Source organism: Sceloporus occidentalis, unplaced genomic scaffold (genome assembly GCF_023333645.1).
Source record: "Sceloporus occidentalis isolate IW3139 unplaced genomic scaffold, rSceOcc1.0.p SCAF_9, whole genome shotgun sequence".
Lineage (NCBI taxonomy): Eukaryota > Metazoa > Chordata > Lepidosauria > Squamata > Phrynosomatidae > Sceloporus > Sceloporus occidentalis.
In genome coordinates, this window is record NW_028316989.1 from 48,919,360 (window position 1) to 48,935,400 (window position 16,041).

Consider the following 16,041-nt stretch of genomic DNA (forward strand, 5'->3'; position numbering starts at 1 on the left):
CACGCTGGTTGCCAATTTACTCACACGCTGCGATTCGCGACGGAGGCGTGTCGCACATTTTGCTGCTCATAAAGTTATGTTTCATCTTCTTGATGAAGATCCCTTGTGAAAGAGTCCAGAGTTGCTAGCCATCTGCACAATGGCTACACTGCAGAAATAATACAGTTTGACACCCCTTTAACTGCCATGGCTCCATGCTAGGGAATTCTGGGACTTGTAGTTTGTGGTGGCACCAGTGCCCTCTGACAGAGAAGGCTAAATATCTCACAAAGCTACAAATCCCAGGGTTGCTTCTTGGCCTTTTGGCTATGATCCGGTGTGAAACTACAAATCCATGGCAGTTGAAGCAGTGCCAAACTGCATTATTTCTGCAGTGCAGATGCAGCTAAAGTCTTTCCTCATTTAACTTCACACAAACACATATTCTGGATTTTATTGCAAGCATCTAGGCCCATAGACCTAGTTCTGCAGCGCTCTTCCTAAGCGGAGAAATGCATGCCTGGTTTTCTCCAAATGAATTCAGAGACAGGGAGCAAAGAGGGGGAAAAGAAAGCTCCAGCAGAGGCTGCCAAAAGGAATCTATCTCCGAAGCGGCGCTTGGGGAACGGCGCTAATACTTTTGGAGATGGAAATGCCGCCCATGAAATTACAGACCATTTATCATCGCCAACTGCTTCGCCGAGGAAAAATGGTTATTGCTTTTTAAAGACTTGTGATTGGAAAGCAACACTCTCTAATCTCACCTCTTTAATATGCATCTTATGAAAATGTCCACAGGAGGAAGGATTCAGCCAGCGCCTTACCGTGATGTGCGCGTGCATTGTGTGCATGCGCATTTCAACACAAACACTTATTTTACTCAGTTTATTCCTTGGAGTTCTTGAGCTGGCCCACCGTTGTGTTTAAGATCCTATTAGTGACTTATTCTGGTGTAAATGCCATGTCGAACAAGGGTTCGGATCAAATCGGGATGGTGCAAGAGGTGGCATAATAATAATAATAATAATAATAATAATAATAATAATAGACTTTATTTATATTTCCTGCCTCTCCGAAGATCGAGGCGGGATTACAAGAACGGTTGTTGGGTATAAGGCTTTGCCACCTCTTGCTTGAGCAATTGCACAGCATTGCAATCCAGTTGTTGTTGTTGTGTGCCTTCAAGTCATTTCTGACTTATGGTGATCCTAAAGCAAACCTATCATGGGGTTTGGCAAAATTTGTTCAGAGGGGATACTGCAGCCACAAGGTTGTGAGTTCGATCCCAGGGCTCCAAGGTTGACTCAGCCTTCCATCCTTTCATAGTTTTGGGAAATGAGTATCCAGCTTGTTGGGGGCAATTGGTTTATAGATTGTAAATCGAGAGAGCTTGGTTCACTATGAATTGGTATAGAAATGTTATTGGTATTGGTATTGCATTGCTATTGTCTGAGGCTGAGGCTGAGAGAGTGTGCCTTGCCCAAAGGGGATTTCCATGGCCAAGTGGGACTCAAACTCTGGTCCTGAGCATCGTAGGTCTAGGAAAAATGGTTAACAGAATAAAACATTAAAAATAATTTTAATATCTAGAATACATTCGATAGATGCAAGGACAAAAGTATTCCCTTATATCAAAATAAACAATGCAAAATACACTGTGCAAATATGCAAGAAAAGGGAAAATAGACTCACATCCAAATGCGTTTCGACATAATGCCTTCCTCAGAGGCAAAGCAAAGGTAAAAAATAGGAATGTGGTAGAATCAGTTAGTGTATAATTCACATATGAACGCCCCTAATGTAAAATAATAAACAAATCTACCTGGCTTCCTTCCATTGCTTTGTTATTGCTAGATGGAATAACAATTTCTCGGTCCAAACGTTGCACTTTTGATGCACAAGAGTGCGCACCCACTTGCTCTGCTAAGCATAGGCAAGTTCACACATTGCCTGCAGATTCCTTGCAAACTCCTGCAAATGTGCCTTGCAGATCATTTTTCCATTTCGAAAGCTGGAGGAAGGAACGAGGGGATCGACAATCCTGGACTCAATCCCAACAAATAGGGGTGAATCCCATTGGAATCAAAGCAGTTGGTACTTTGGAGAGAAGCGGCCATGTAATGCTAGAAATCGGGATTGTGGGATAAGTCCAAGAAGAGTATAGTCAAACATGAACCTTGGATTTTGGGCAAATCTGGTTTTATCAAGCTCAGAGCAGAATCCCAAGCTAAAGGCATGGATATCTCTCTATCAGCTCTCTGACTAATAACAAGGTTTAAGAAAAGCAGTTAGGAAAATGGTTGGATCCCAGCAATTCTGTGCAAAAAGTAGATTGCACCTTGTTTTGTTGAAACTCCCCAAATCCTCTTTCACACATCTCACAACATTGAGATGCAAAAGCCATTTCTTTTTCAAAAAAGACATATATTTCTGTGCTAAAATGTTGATTTTTTTAAAATTTAGGTGCAAAAATGTTTTTGCTGGTCCAGATGCATACATTTTAAAAAGGCCCCGAATTGCAAAACCTATGGGATAACCCTTATCATCGCCTCTCCCGGTGGACAGAAAACTTCCCAAACACTTGGATGCCATGTGCAAAATATGGCTTTACCCCCCGGAAGGTGCGCCTGTCTCCCTTTCCTTTTTAGCCCCAAAGAAAAAACTGCATTCCTTGCCTTCTCCCTCCCCAGCCATGTTCTCTGGCACATCAAGCGATGCGACAATGAATATATATTGACCTTATTATAGCAGCCGGCTGCTTGTGCCAGAAGCAACCAGGCATACTTTGCTCAAATTAGAGCTGTCAGCGTGTAATTTATGGTTCGTTGCAAAAGAGGAGTTGAGCAGCAACGAGGGAAAGAGGCGGGCGAGGAAAGAGGATGGCACTCCGGTGTCATTTTTGGACCGTCTGGCACACCTAGATGAGCGAAAGCAACACATAAAAGGACTCCTTTGCCCCCAAGCCATGGTCTTTCTGCCTCCCACCTCCTCTCCTTTCTTGCCCCTTCCTTTGGCATTGCATCCAACCCTCAAAGCCAAATGACTGGTTCCACCTGGAAAAAAGATGAAGTAGGTGTGAGAAGAAGAAGAGGCGGGCGAGACAGGCCTTGTCTCCAGACAATAATCGGGAGCCTTCCTTTCCTGGATTCCCCCCCGGTTTCATTGCACAAAACACCAAACAGATTCAGTCAGCCCCAGGCTTTCTCTCTTCTCTCTGGGAGAGAAAGACATAGAGACATAGAGGATGGAGGGTTGCAAAGTACACTCAGTTCTCCGGATTCGCAGGTGCTGCATCCATCGATTGCACCGTCTGCAGATTGAAAATATATATATATATATATATATATATATATATATATATATCGCAAAAGCACACCTTGATTTTGCCACATATATATAAGGGACACTGTTTGACTACGCCATTGTATATAATGGGATTTGAGCATGCGTGGATTTTGATAGCCATGTGGGATCCTGGTTTGGAATTAAATCCCAGCAGATACCAAGGGACCACTTTGGGGTGCTCCAGGGAATCATGGGGCAAGGAAAAGTCCTGGAGGGCTGCCAGTGACTCATGCATTGCAAGTGACTCATGCTTTGCAAGTGACTCATGGTTTGCAAGTGACCCATGGTTTGCAAGTGTCCCATGGGTTGCAAGTGACCCATGGGTTGCAAGTGTCCCATGGGTTGCAAGTGACCCATGTGTTGCCCACCCTTTGGCCAAGAGAACAAGGTTGTTGGATAGGAGTTTACCTCTCCAGCCTTTCCCTGATAAATCATCCATGCCTTGATTCTCATTCACAAGTTGGTCAGTGCTCCCCCCCCCCTCGTTTTCTGTTTGTTCCTTTGTTTTTTCCACCTTTCCTTCCATCTCTATAAGGCCATCTTAACACAACAGACAGGGCCAGACTCGGCTCCTGGGTAAAGCTGCAGCCTTGGCTGCTTTGAATAAATGCAGCCTTTGCTCTCTTCGGAAAGGTATTTGCAAGTCAAAGCGTGGCACCAGACGACGGGGAGCTGTCAGCGGCCGCTGTCTTTCTGATGCCAGCTCAGTCATCTTGAGATTAGGAAAGCCAGAAATATGAGGCCTTGGTTCATGGGGCGAGGGCACTTCTGACACGAGAACGACGTCAATAAATAAAGGTATTGCTGGTACAGATTGTTAAACAGCATTTAGAAAAGGACACCTGATCCCTTACTAGAAAGAGACAAGGTACGTTGCTAAGATTCATGTTAGCTTTCCCTTTGTTTGGACAGATTTACAAACCTGGTGGATCAGGGGGAAGCTGCGCATGTAGTATATCTTGATTTCAGCAGGGTTTTTGACAAGGTTCCCTGAAGGTAGTATCGCAGAGAAGCTGGTAAAATATGGACTGTGGGGCGGTTTCGTAGCTGATTGATGGACCAAACCCAAAGATTGTTGGCCAATGGTTCCTCATTGGCAAGAAATGACAAGTGGGGTCCCATAGGGTTCTGTCCTGGGATTGGCGTCGTTCAGCAATTGACTTTGATGAATCAAAAGAAGAAGGTGTCCATCATCATCAGATGACAGCTTGGAGACAACCAGTTGCAGACAAGGAATTGCTTGATGAAGTCAAATTGCTTAGTTGAATTGCTTGGTGACCGATGCTTTTCCAAAGCCAACCAAGGCAGTGAATCTGATGTGAGTTTTAGCCTTGGATGTAAAAGGAGATCTCCAAGATGCTAAATCATATGCAGCAAAGTAGTTTGGGCACCTTCACCCCAAAACCAGAACTCAAGATAGCTTACTAATTCAAATACAGCCGACCCTCCGTTTTCATGGGGGATCCGTTCTGTGAAAATGGAAATCTGCCGATATCTGAGCCCTATTGGCTCCCCATTTTAAATCCCTCCATTTGCCCCTCGCAAGTAAGCCAGGGACGCGGATTCAAAGTCTGCACAAACGGAGGGACGACTGTAAATGCAATATAGTTTCAGAGGAAGGAACTGGCAAAACCGCCTCTCCTTGCCTAAGAAAACCCTATGAAAAATTCATGGGGTCTCCATAAGTCAAGAGGCGACTGGAAGGCACCCAAACACACATATAGTTAAACCATACAGCGGATCGGCAAGAGAATGGAATGAAAGCATCGACAGTATTTAAAAGCAATTCCTTTCCTCAGCGATGAAGGGATAACGTAATGAAGGGCGGAGGCCCAGATCTGACTGCTAATCCCAACTAGCGAAGACCGGTCGAATGGGTTGGATTTACCTACATATTGGTTTTCCCTCGGAGAACGGATATAATGGGTCTGCTCTTGCTGGGAACGAACATCACAGACTGACATAGCGCACCTTTTGCAGCGCAAGTGCGGCTTTGAAGTCTCTTTTATGGCTGCAGGGAGTCTTGGCTTCAGTGAAAGGCAGAGGAGGAGTGATCTCACAGCCTTCGCCAAAGAAAACAATGGCCTTGCATCCTTCTCTTTTCATTTCTTGAAACCCAGGTGACATCAGTCTTGGCATCTACTTGCTTTGCAAGCTGAGTTCTTCCCCTCCTATGAATATCCAAGACATCTGGGTTTCCAGGGAAGCTACTTTCCTGTTGCCAATGCAGTTGAAATGTTATTATCTGTCTTTATTTTCCCAGGAAATGGCCTTTGCTTGCATTGAAATCCTTAGACCAGCGTTTCCAACCTCGGTTTCTCCAGATGTTTAGGACTTCGACTCCCAGAATCCTTCACCTTTGTCCACATTGACTACTAGTGTTTCTGGGAACAGAAGTCAAAAAGCAGTTGGAGGACCAAAGGTTGAGGACCACTGCCTTAGACTTTCTTAACTGACAATGTGAAGTCGAAGGCTTTCAAGGCCTGCATCCATAGTTTCCTGTGGGTTTTTCGGGTTATGTGGCCATGTTCTAGAACTAGAATATGGCCACGTAGTCCAAAAAGCCTACAAGAAAATAGGATTAACATCTGAGACAGAACGTAGGCCTGTGACTCCGACATCGTTGCTTTTCTTCCTCTATATGACTTTTAGCATCCTCTGCCTGAAGAAGAAGCCAGTGAAGCCTTGAAAGCTTCCACGGTTTATTTGGTGCCTTGGAATTGGCCCGATGAAGATATCACTGCTTTGTGGGTTTGGGGTTTTGCAGTATTCTGCAATATGTTTCCAAGACATCTAGGCATCTTTTCTATAGTGCCAATTGCAAAAACTGATTTAAAACCCCCTGGGAAGGGAAAAAGGTGCGCAATTGCCATCCGTCACGGAGGCGGGGATGTCTTACATTTCATTACCTGCGGAAGAGACCACTAGCCTTGCCTGCTTCTGGGTTTCTCCGGTTCCAGATGTTTTGGGGCGCTCAGCCTTCCTCCTTGCAAACCTGACCAAGGCCTTAATAATATTAATAAGGGGGAGATTTGGATGCTGCGCATGATTTATAGGGGAGCCATTCCATAAATAGGTTTTAAACTCCCCCCTCCCCTCCCATTCCCACCGAGATTTATTTGCTTCCCAGCTAAAAGCCATCCGGCTGAGATGCCGCCTCGGCTGCTTAGGTTAATGATGCTATTTATATGTAAGATAAATGGTCGGACGGGCAGCATGCCAAGGCGGCTGTTTAGCTGGATGCTAATGTCTCCGAGCAGATTTCTGTCTCTTTCTTTTCAAAAAGGAGATCCTGCTGAAAGTTTGTCATTAGATGCTCAGGAGAGAGAGAAAATATATATATATATATATATATATATATATATATATATCTTCCCCGTGCAAGAAAGAGGTTGGCTTTGCACCGTCAAGAGGCCATGGAGATTTCGTATTAATAATTCTCTTTGTTTGGCTTTTTCTTCAGAACATCCTTGCTTTTGAAAAGACGTCTTTCTAGGATTTCAACCTATGCTATCATTTCTGTTCATCCCTTTTAGGGTTCCTCTCCACCAATCCTGCTTTTCTATTGCCAGCTGCTGGATCCCATGTAAGCAAGCAAAGAGTTCGCTCCAAGTTTTTGGCCTGAATTTCAAAGTGCCAATCCCAGGTTCCCAAAACAGCCCCAAAATCTGCTTCTCTCCACCTTTTTCCTGCCCCAGACTCTCTGCAAGTTGCAAAGAAGAGCCAGGCCCTTAACTCTGACTTGGAAATGACGAAACCTTGGAGGAATAGAATAGAAATCCTGTTTCCCTATTATAGGAGGAGATTCCCACCTCATCCTTTGCAGTTTGGTCATAAGTAGATTAAAGTTTGATGTGTTATGCGCCATGCCGCGCTATGATCTGATTATGCCATACGCGAGCATTAAAAGAAAAACCACAGATGGCTGCGTAAGGAGGATTTGCTAAAGGAGTGCTACTCCAAAAGGCCATTAGCGAAGGAATGGTAGCAAAGCGATCATCAGGCGCGCAAGCAAAAGTTAAGCAGCATCTGAGAGCAGAGGGGAATATATATATATATATATTGACATATACACCCATTTGCTTAAATCTTCATGCAAGATGGGGGGGGGGGGGGATGGGAGAAGGATGCCAAATCCATCGTGGTGCTCGGCATCGCCGAAGGTGGCGAAATGTCAATTCGCAGCTGGGAAATGACCTTCGGAGAGCTAGGAAGCATTGCAGCAGAGAAGAGAATAAATCAGGGAGCCATCCAAGGTTATAAACCTGTCTCCAGGATGGATCCGGCATTTTTGTGCAGCTCCTTTAAAGTTCAAACCCGGAGCGGATTCAGTGCTCCTCTTGCATGGAAAGCCTTCAGCCGCCACTGGAATGGGAGGAATGTTTTTAGGCTGGGATCCTGTTGGTGTCTTACATTGGTGTGATTTAGGACAATTTATTCTGTTGTGCAGCAGCCATATCCATGTCAAAGGTGTGGAAGCAGAGTTGTGCATTTGGGTTCACAAAAAAACACAGATGTCGGCTGTGAAAGCCTTTGGCTTCACATTTGCTCTGTATTCCTTCTCAAGACACTTGCAGGGAGTGAAGACGTGTCTTTTTCCTGCCGCCATTTTGAGAGTGGCTGAAGAAGAAAACTGAAATATTTGGGGTTGTATGGGGCTCTAGCATGCTTGAAAATGGTGGGGGTTTTGCATGGTTTTATGTGGGGAAAGGTTCTGCATAATTTTAGTGCAAAGTTGCAAAATAACCTTTTGGGCCACAAAGATGCTGACCAGGACTCTAGATCCCATGTTCCTGGTGGCAGAGGCACATATCATGCGCAACATGTTTGCAAACCCAGCTTTTTCCATCTCTGCAGATTGTTAAAATGTGCCTTCTATGGAACTTAGCTTACTAATGTTTATAGTTCTGGGTTGCTGTCAGTTGACTTAAGGAATTGGTATAAATGATTTTAAAAATTTGGAAATGCAGTTAGTTTAAGCTGTGAGTTTAACATTTGATACGTATCTAAAGATGGATACCTACCTGGAAATTTATTTAGCGAGGTTCAACGGTCGAAGCTTTTATCATCCCCTTCCTAATGAGATACCATTTAATAATAATAATAATAATAATAATAATACTTTTAACAAAAAATTAGCCAAAATTAAAGGTAGAAAAGGGGTAGACGGTGCTATCTGTATCAATAAAGGGAGGCTAATCTGGAAAGGCCTTCTGGCAAATGTTTTAAAGTTTGCAATGAGTTCATATAAGATATTGATATTCTTTAGTAGTAGTACTATGGTTTAAGCTAAGGTCAATTTGATCTCTGGAATTATATTTTCAATTTGTTTGTTTGTTTGTTTGTTGTTTTTAAATGCAAAATAAAAGTGCTTTCTATGGCACGTTGCAGACTGGCAGGAATCGCATCCTGAAACGCGGCCGAATTCAGCCGGCTGCTTTTCCCTTTGCTTCCCTTACAAAGCTGTGTTTCATCAGGCATGCCTTTAAAATAGCTCCAAAAAAACCCCAAACATCCAAACCCTTTGAAGGCCTGTGAGGAAGTGAGGCTTGTGTGTGTGTGTGTGTGTGTGTGTCTGTGTACATTCCCGAGGTTGTCCTCTTCCCAAGTTGTGGTTTCCGAGGCTTCGCAGAAAAAAAGGACGTGGAAGCCAAGCCGAAATCCCTCGCTTTGGACCGCAGAAACCCAGCTCTTAACACAGGGCTCAGTTTTACACGAATTGGAGCCGGGCTCCAAATATTATCTTAAGGGTTTTTGCAATGTCTTCGAAGGTGGGAACGGCCCAAGAAGGAGCGTCGGCGAACGCGGCAATAGGACGATGTTTTGTAGGTTGGCCAAGATTGATCGATGGGTTAAGAGGCCGGACTTCCAAATCTTGGCTCCTTGGTTTTCTAGTGGCTTGTTTCCCATAAATCTTAGCTAGTATTCCTTAGAAAGCGCTTTTATGCCAACCGCTTTCAGGCATTCTGAATCCCTTCCTTTCAGTCAAGAGACTGAAACGATGCCCAGAAATGAGGGTGGGAACAGCTATTTGGTGGGCAAAATTTTGAGATGTTTTATTACTATGACTCTTTTTAACTGTCAAATTATATCCCCCCTCTCCCCCCCAATTCCAGTTTATAAAGAAGAGCCTCCAACAATCTGTTTGCTGTCAAGCCATGCTTGTTTGGAAAGGGATTTTATTGCATTTTTCCCATCTAGCGCTCGCACTTTTTACAAGCAGAGTAAACCCGACTTCATAAATGTCATCTCTTCCCAGTAACATTTGCTGGGAAATCCTGATTTAAGATATTAGTCAACAGCGAAGGGGCCGCGTCTTTAATCGGTCGGAAACCGGCGAGCGAGCAAAGGACCAAAACGCAAATAAGCCAGAGCAGAAAAGGGAAATATTTAATGTCTCTTATCAGGAGGCAGGGAGCCATTCCTGGCGTAATTGTTCCCAGGCCCTCCCAAAATCCCCCGTGAACCCCGGCCCAAACTGAGCCTGGCTAAATTGGAAAAAGATGGATTATAGGCTAGTTATTTATCCAGGATGGAAAGAGTGTTGCAGACACAAGGTGTTCCTAATTCCTCCTGGCCGCTGAGCCTGGATAAACATCCCACGGTTTTCCTGTTTCCCGGGACGTTCTTTGAACTGAATCGGCTCCTTTGGTTTGTTTAGGAAGGGCGCCATTTTGACAAAGGGACAGGAGGGAGCCTGTGCTGGGCTCTCAAAATGGTGCCAACGGCATCGTCAACAAGAATAGGGCTTGCAGTGGTTGCATTGGGGTTTGCTGGAAGAAAGACCGGGACTCTCTTCACTTGAGGGACATCATGCAGAAGGCCTTCTAGGAGATGAAGACCAAAACATCTGGAGGACCAAAGTTTAGGAATTGCTGTTCTTGAATATCAGGAGTTGACCGCTGTGATAGAACTGCAACATGAAAGCTCAGGACTAGATGGACATGTGTCCAGGAGCCTCACCTTCTCCATGGCCAACAGAGAAGGTCCTTCTGCATGATGTCCATCAAGTAAAGAGAGTCCTGGTCTTTCTTCCAACAAACCCCAATGCAACCACTGCAAGCCCTACTATTTCTGCTTCATCGACGACGACGTTGGCACCATTTTGAAAGTCCAGTACAGGCCCCCTTCTGCTCCTTCATCAAAATGGTGCCATTCTTAAACAAGCAAAGGAGCCGATTCAGTTCAAAGAATGTCCCAGGAAACAGGAAAACTGTCCTCCTCTGGACACATGGCTCCAGCTTGCCCACATCCTTCTTGAATTGTGGTGCCCAGAACTGGACCGAGGATTATTCCAGGTAAAGTACAACCAAAGCCAGAATAGAATGGCACACTATGACTTCCCTCGCTCTGGACATTGGTCTGCTGTTGACGCAAAGTCCTATTGAATGTGTCCAGAGGAGGGCACCAAAGATTGCAAGAGGCTTGGAGACCAAGCTTAGTGAACAAAGGTTAAAGGAGCTTGGTTTAGAGTCGAAAAGAGACAACTAGGAGATGATGTGACAGCCGTCTTCAAATATTTGGATGGCCATCACATAGACGACGGAGAAGATGTGTTTACTTTTGCTGTGAAGGGTGGCACCAGAGCAAACAAGTTCCCATTGCAACCTGTTTGATGGGGCCAAAGAGGCTGTTCATTAAACATTGCAATGAGCTTTCCAGCCGGTGAACCAAATCTCTTTGAATTCTCTTCCTAGGGAGCAAAAAGCTGGGTGCCTGCCTTGCATGGATGTTGTACTGGTGGAGTCTGCACATCTCCAGTGGGTTGGATTGCATGACTATTGAACCCCCTTCCAACTTTATGACTCAACTGTACAAGAAACACAACCTTGCAATTCCTCGCAGCGTCACGGTTTGACATTTTGGATGTCGGACCAAGGGGCTCTCGAACGGTACGGAAAAAGCCCCAAGCCATCCTAGAGGAAATGTAACAATCCTGGTATCCGTTTCGTTTTGGCAAGGCTCAGCGGCAGCGAAGGCAATTGGAGCATCGCGTTAATGATACAAGCTGCACAGCAAAAGCTGATATGGGTCATGAAAACCAAATTAATTGGGGTTACAGCTGGAGCAATACCCTCCTGAATAATTAAGAAGTCAAATAAAACTTGGAGTGAGTTGGATGGCGGTGCGCTGTGTGACTAATTCCGCTCTGGAGTGCACTTGCCTTCCATCTCTAAAGGTAGCAAATGGAATGAAGGAGGGAATGTGAGACAGGCGGCGAAAGAGAGAGAGAGAGGAGGAGGAAAACAGGAGCGCATGAATGTGCGCACAGACATTTTAAAAAGGGATGGAGATAGAGAGCCAGCGTGGCACAGTGGTTTGAGTGTTGGACTATGGCTTGGTAGATCTGGATTCGATTCTCCGCTTGGGCATAAAAACCCACTGAATGACATAGGGGGCAAGTCACACTCTCTCAGCCTCAAAGGATGGCAATGGCAAACCCCCTTTGAAGAAATTTACCAGGATAGGGTTACCTTAGGGTCGCCAAAAGTAAAAAATGACTTGGAGGCATGCAACAACAACGATGGTCCAAAACACGTTGCAGAAATAATCCAATTTGAGACCGCTTTAACTGCCCTGACCCAATGCTGGGGGATTCTGGGGACTGTAGTTCTGTGAGACATTTAGCCTTCTTTGGTGCCAGAACAAACTACAGTTCCCAGGGCAATTAAAGCGGTCTCAAACTGGATTATTTCTGCAGTGTGTTTTGGTCCTTCGTTGCTGTTGTTGTTGCAGCCATTTTTGACAACCCTAAGGCAAACCTAGCATAAGGTTTTCTTCTTCAGAGAGGGTTTGCCATTGCCATCCTCTGAGGCTGAGAGAGTGTGACTTTAGACCTTCGTTGTTGTTGTTGTTGTTGTTGTTGTGTGCCTCCAAGTCATTATTTCTGCAATGTGTTTTGGTTCTTTGTCGCTATTATTGTTGCATACCTCCGAGTCATTTTTTACTTATGGCGACCCTAAGGAAAACCTATCATAGGGTTTTCTTGGCAAGTTTCTTTAGAGAGGATTTGCCATTACCATCCTCTGAGGCTGAGAGAGCATGACTTTGGACCATCATTGTTGTTGTTGCATGCCTCCAAGTCATTACTTCTGCAGTGTGTTTTGGACCAAGGGCAATGGTGGGCGTCCTGCAAGCATAGCCAGACCATCTCAGTGGGTCAGAAGAGGTCAGCAGCCAGGCCATGGAAGGGCCACTGACCCACTTCCAGCGCGCCAAAGGCCTGTGGCTTGCTCCAATGACCCAGCCTCTATGCTGACCCAGGGAGGCATTTCTGATGCGCCTGAGCAGGAGGGAGCGTCATTTAACACCAATTAGTTCTGCCTTTGCTACAAAGGGCTCCGGCATCTGCATGCTTTGTGAATTTAAAACACATGTCGCTGGGGAGGGGAGGATCCCACCAAAAAGAAAGGATCCCACAAGAGTGATGTCTGCTTAATCCCCTCTGTTCTCTCGGTCTCTCGCTCATCATTCCCGGTGCTGTGTGCCAATCCACAAGTCCCTCCTGGGTAACAAAAATATTGGACAAACAGTTTAAGAAATGTGTTTCTGAGAGTCAGGAAAACCCTGACAAGGAGAATCTTGGAGCATTTTTGCATTGGGACTTTAACTCGGTGCAAAATTTGTATTCCTTGCACAAAACCCAGCATTTTCTGTCCAAGAAATGGAATTTTGTGCACAGCAAATAACACAGAGTGCAGAGAATGCTGTTTTGGGCTGCACTGTAGATTTTTGCACATGGTGCAACAGTTTATCCGCTCTTCACTTCGCATTGACAAACACACTTTTAGCCAGTGCTTGTGCAGTGTCCATAAGGTATACTTTGATGTAAGGGGGTTTGCATGGACCCAAAGGGGATAAAAACCCTTGCAGGATCTCTAAGTCCAGCCCCTGGCATAATGCGTTGAGGTGTCCTTTAACTTCCCAGAAGGTGGTGGTCTTCTTTGCGGGGTTCGAAGGGCATCTGTCGGGATGCTTTGATTGTGATTTCCTGCATGGCGAGGGGTTGGACTGGATGGCCCTTGTGGTCTCTTCCAACTCTACGATTCTATGATTCTATGAGTGTTTTCATTGTGTATTCCTACATGGCACCGGCCTGGACTATATGGCCTTCGTGGCCCTTTTACAGTTCTACAATACTCTTATCTCTGTGCACAAATGTCTGCTTTTTGGAGAAGGCATGTATATCTGTTTGCCATAAAGCAAGTGACCTGAAATGCAACTGGGCTAGAAATGTGCCTTTTCCTTCTAGGGCCTGCGGAGGAAAACGCTGCCAGTGCGCAGCTGAGCTGCTATTGAATTCCCAGCATGCCTGCGATGGGTACAGCTTATGCCGCTGTTCATAAGAGTCCATTATATATTTACTCCATTGAAGTCAAGCGCTGTTTATAATTAGCGCCCTAGGAATGCGTCCCAGGCCACACGGGCGCACTGGCAAACCTTCCCCGTTCTTTCAGGAAACAAGGGCCTTTCTTCTGCCTCCAGCCCAGCCTCCGCGTCGCCGGAGCTCGGGATTATTATGTTTTTTTGAATCCACTCTGCACTAGCTGTACTCTATAAAATTCTTTCTGAAATCCAAGGAAATGGATTCTTTTAAAGAGAAGAAGAAAGAAGAGAGACGAAAGCCTCCGGGGCCAGTGAGTATTCTCGCAGGTTTCCTCCTTTTATTCGCCCCAGCGTCATAATCCATTCCGCTTACGAGGAACATCTGGCTCCCATCACACCTTCTGTTGATTTGCAAAGGAACAAAAGAGTCAAGATGGGTCCCAGATGTGGAAGGCTGTCACTGTTTCATCATTGCAGCGGCAGAGGAGGATGAGGAGGAGGAGGAGGAGAAAGCAACAAAGGAGTAGCGGAGCATGAGGGGGTTAAGTTAGGAGTACATCCTTCCCAGTTAGCGCTTATGCGCTTGTGTGTTTCTGATGGGCTCCTCCTCAGGGACTTGTAAAAATCCACCCAAAGCCACTGGCAAAATCTTGGCTGCCGCCGTCGCTGCTCTTCTCTGACCTTCCATGGAACAAACAAAGCCACTCCAGGGGCAACAATGATGAATATGCAAAGTTATTTGTAAGCTGTGCATGTCTGTTCGGCACGTCTCAAGATAATTGTTCTGAATTGCTCTTCTGAATTATCATTATCATTATCCTTGTCATTATTTTCGGAAATGTCAATATTTAGAATCCACAAACCAAGCACTCTCTCGAAAATCACAAGGTTGAAGGGTCAGCGCAAAAGATCAGAGTGGGTTGTTCTGTTTTTGGGTTGGAGTCAATAGCCTGCATCCAGTGTTAGCCCCCAAATAGAATAAAGCCATTGGCTGGGATGTGACGTAGTGTACACATATCCGTGTGTGGAGTTGCGCAATGATGGTGCTACGCAAGCCTTGTGTTGAAAAGTAACATTGAACCAGGATGCTGGATGCAGAATGAAATGTGCAAACAAATGTGCATCCATCCATAATGCACCATGAGCACAAAAAACCATAACAGCTTCAGTTTGATCCTCTTGGCTTCTAGGGAGATTTCAGGCTCAACCCATTTGTTTGTCCTTGCAAAACCTACCAATTTGTTGTGTCTCCTCTTGTTGGGACTTTCAAGGGAACCCTAGCCATTGGTGCTGTGGTTGTCCTTACTGCCACCTTTCTAGATTCTAGGCCATGTGGGCCTTTTTGCCCATAGGCAAGAGCAGAGCAAGGGCAACGGGAAGGCTTGCAGGAAGGATGGTCCCTCCACCCATCAGCTTCACAACTGTTGTCGGCCACCAACACCAAGCTCATCCCAGCCCAGGGGCCCTCTCCATAAGGAAGCACCTTGTGCAATTTCTCCATAAGGTACTCTCTATAAGGTCCTCTCTATAAGGAAGCGCCTTGCACAGTGCATCCATCCATAATGCACCATGCACATCTAGGCACAACTCCACTTCCACAACTGTTGCCGTCCACCTGCTCCGTGTCTCTCCTGGAATTGGCCTCTGAGCCGATTCCTTTTCCTGTTGGCACTCCATTGTGTCAATGAAGATCACGATGGTTACGTCTCTGTCAACCTGTCAGATCCCCCACTTCTGGGGTCCTTTGATGCTTCCCCTGCAACTGACTGTACCGCCGCCTTCCCCGGCCCTCATGTACCTCTCTTTGTCATTGATGGAATGCATTTATCTGAAGAAAGGGATCTAAATGTCTCCTCATGATGCTCCTGTTGTTCATTGTCTCACGACAATGAGATGAAAACCCACCTCTTATGAGCCACTGTGACATTCTTCCTCTGACAGAAGGGAAGCAAGAGAGAGACGGAGAGTGCGTCCGCTTCACAGGGCTGTCGTTCGTCCGCAAAGAATATTAGACGAAACGGTTTCTGCTGCCTAAGGGCATCTCAGTCCATGCAGAGACAGAAAGAGAGAGAAAGAGAGATGGAGGAGGAGGGATATCAAAGCGCAGGGATCCTCTCCAAGGCAAATGAATCTGTTTTCATCTAGATTTCTCCTTTGATGTGTCAGGAATGTGAAAGGGCCTCCGGTCTTCTTTCAAAACCTGTCCTTGTCAGGGATGCTCAGCCCGTCTCTTTCCAAAACGGCGACGCAGCCGCCGGAGAGATCCTGATGAAAGTGTACAGCCTTCCATGCGCACCTTCCTCACCGCCCCCAAGGCCTCTTTTCTTGTGAAACACTGAGCAAGAGGTTGAGAAAGGAAAGTGGTTTCCAGGAAGATTATATATATATATA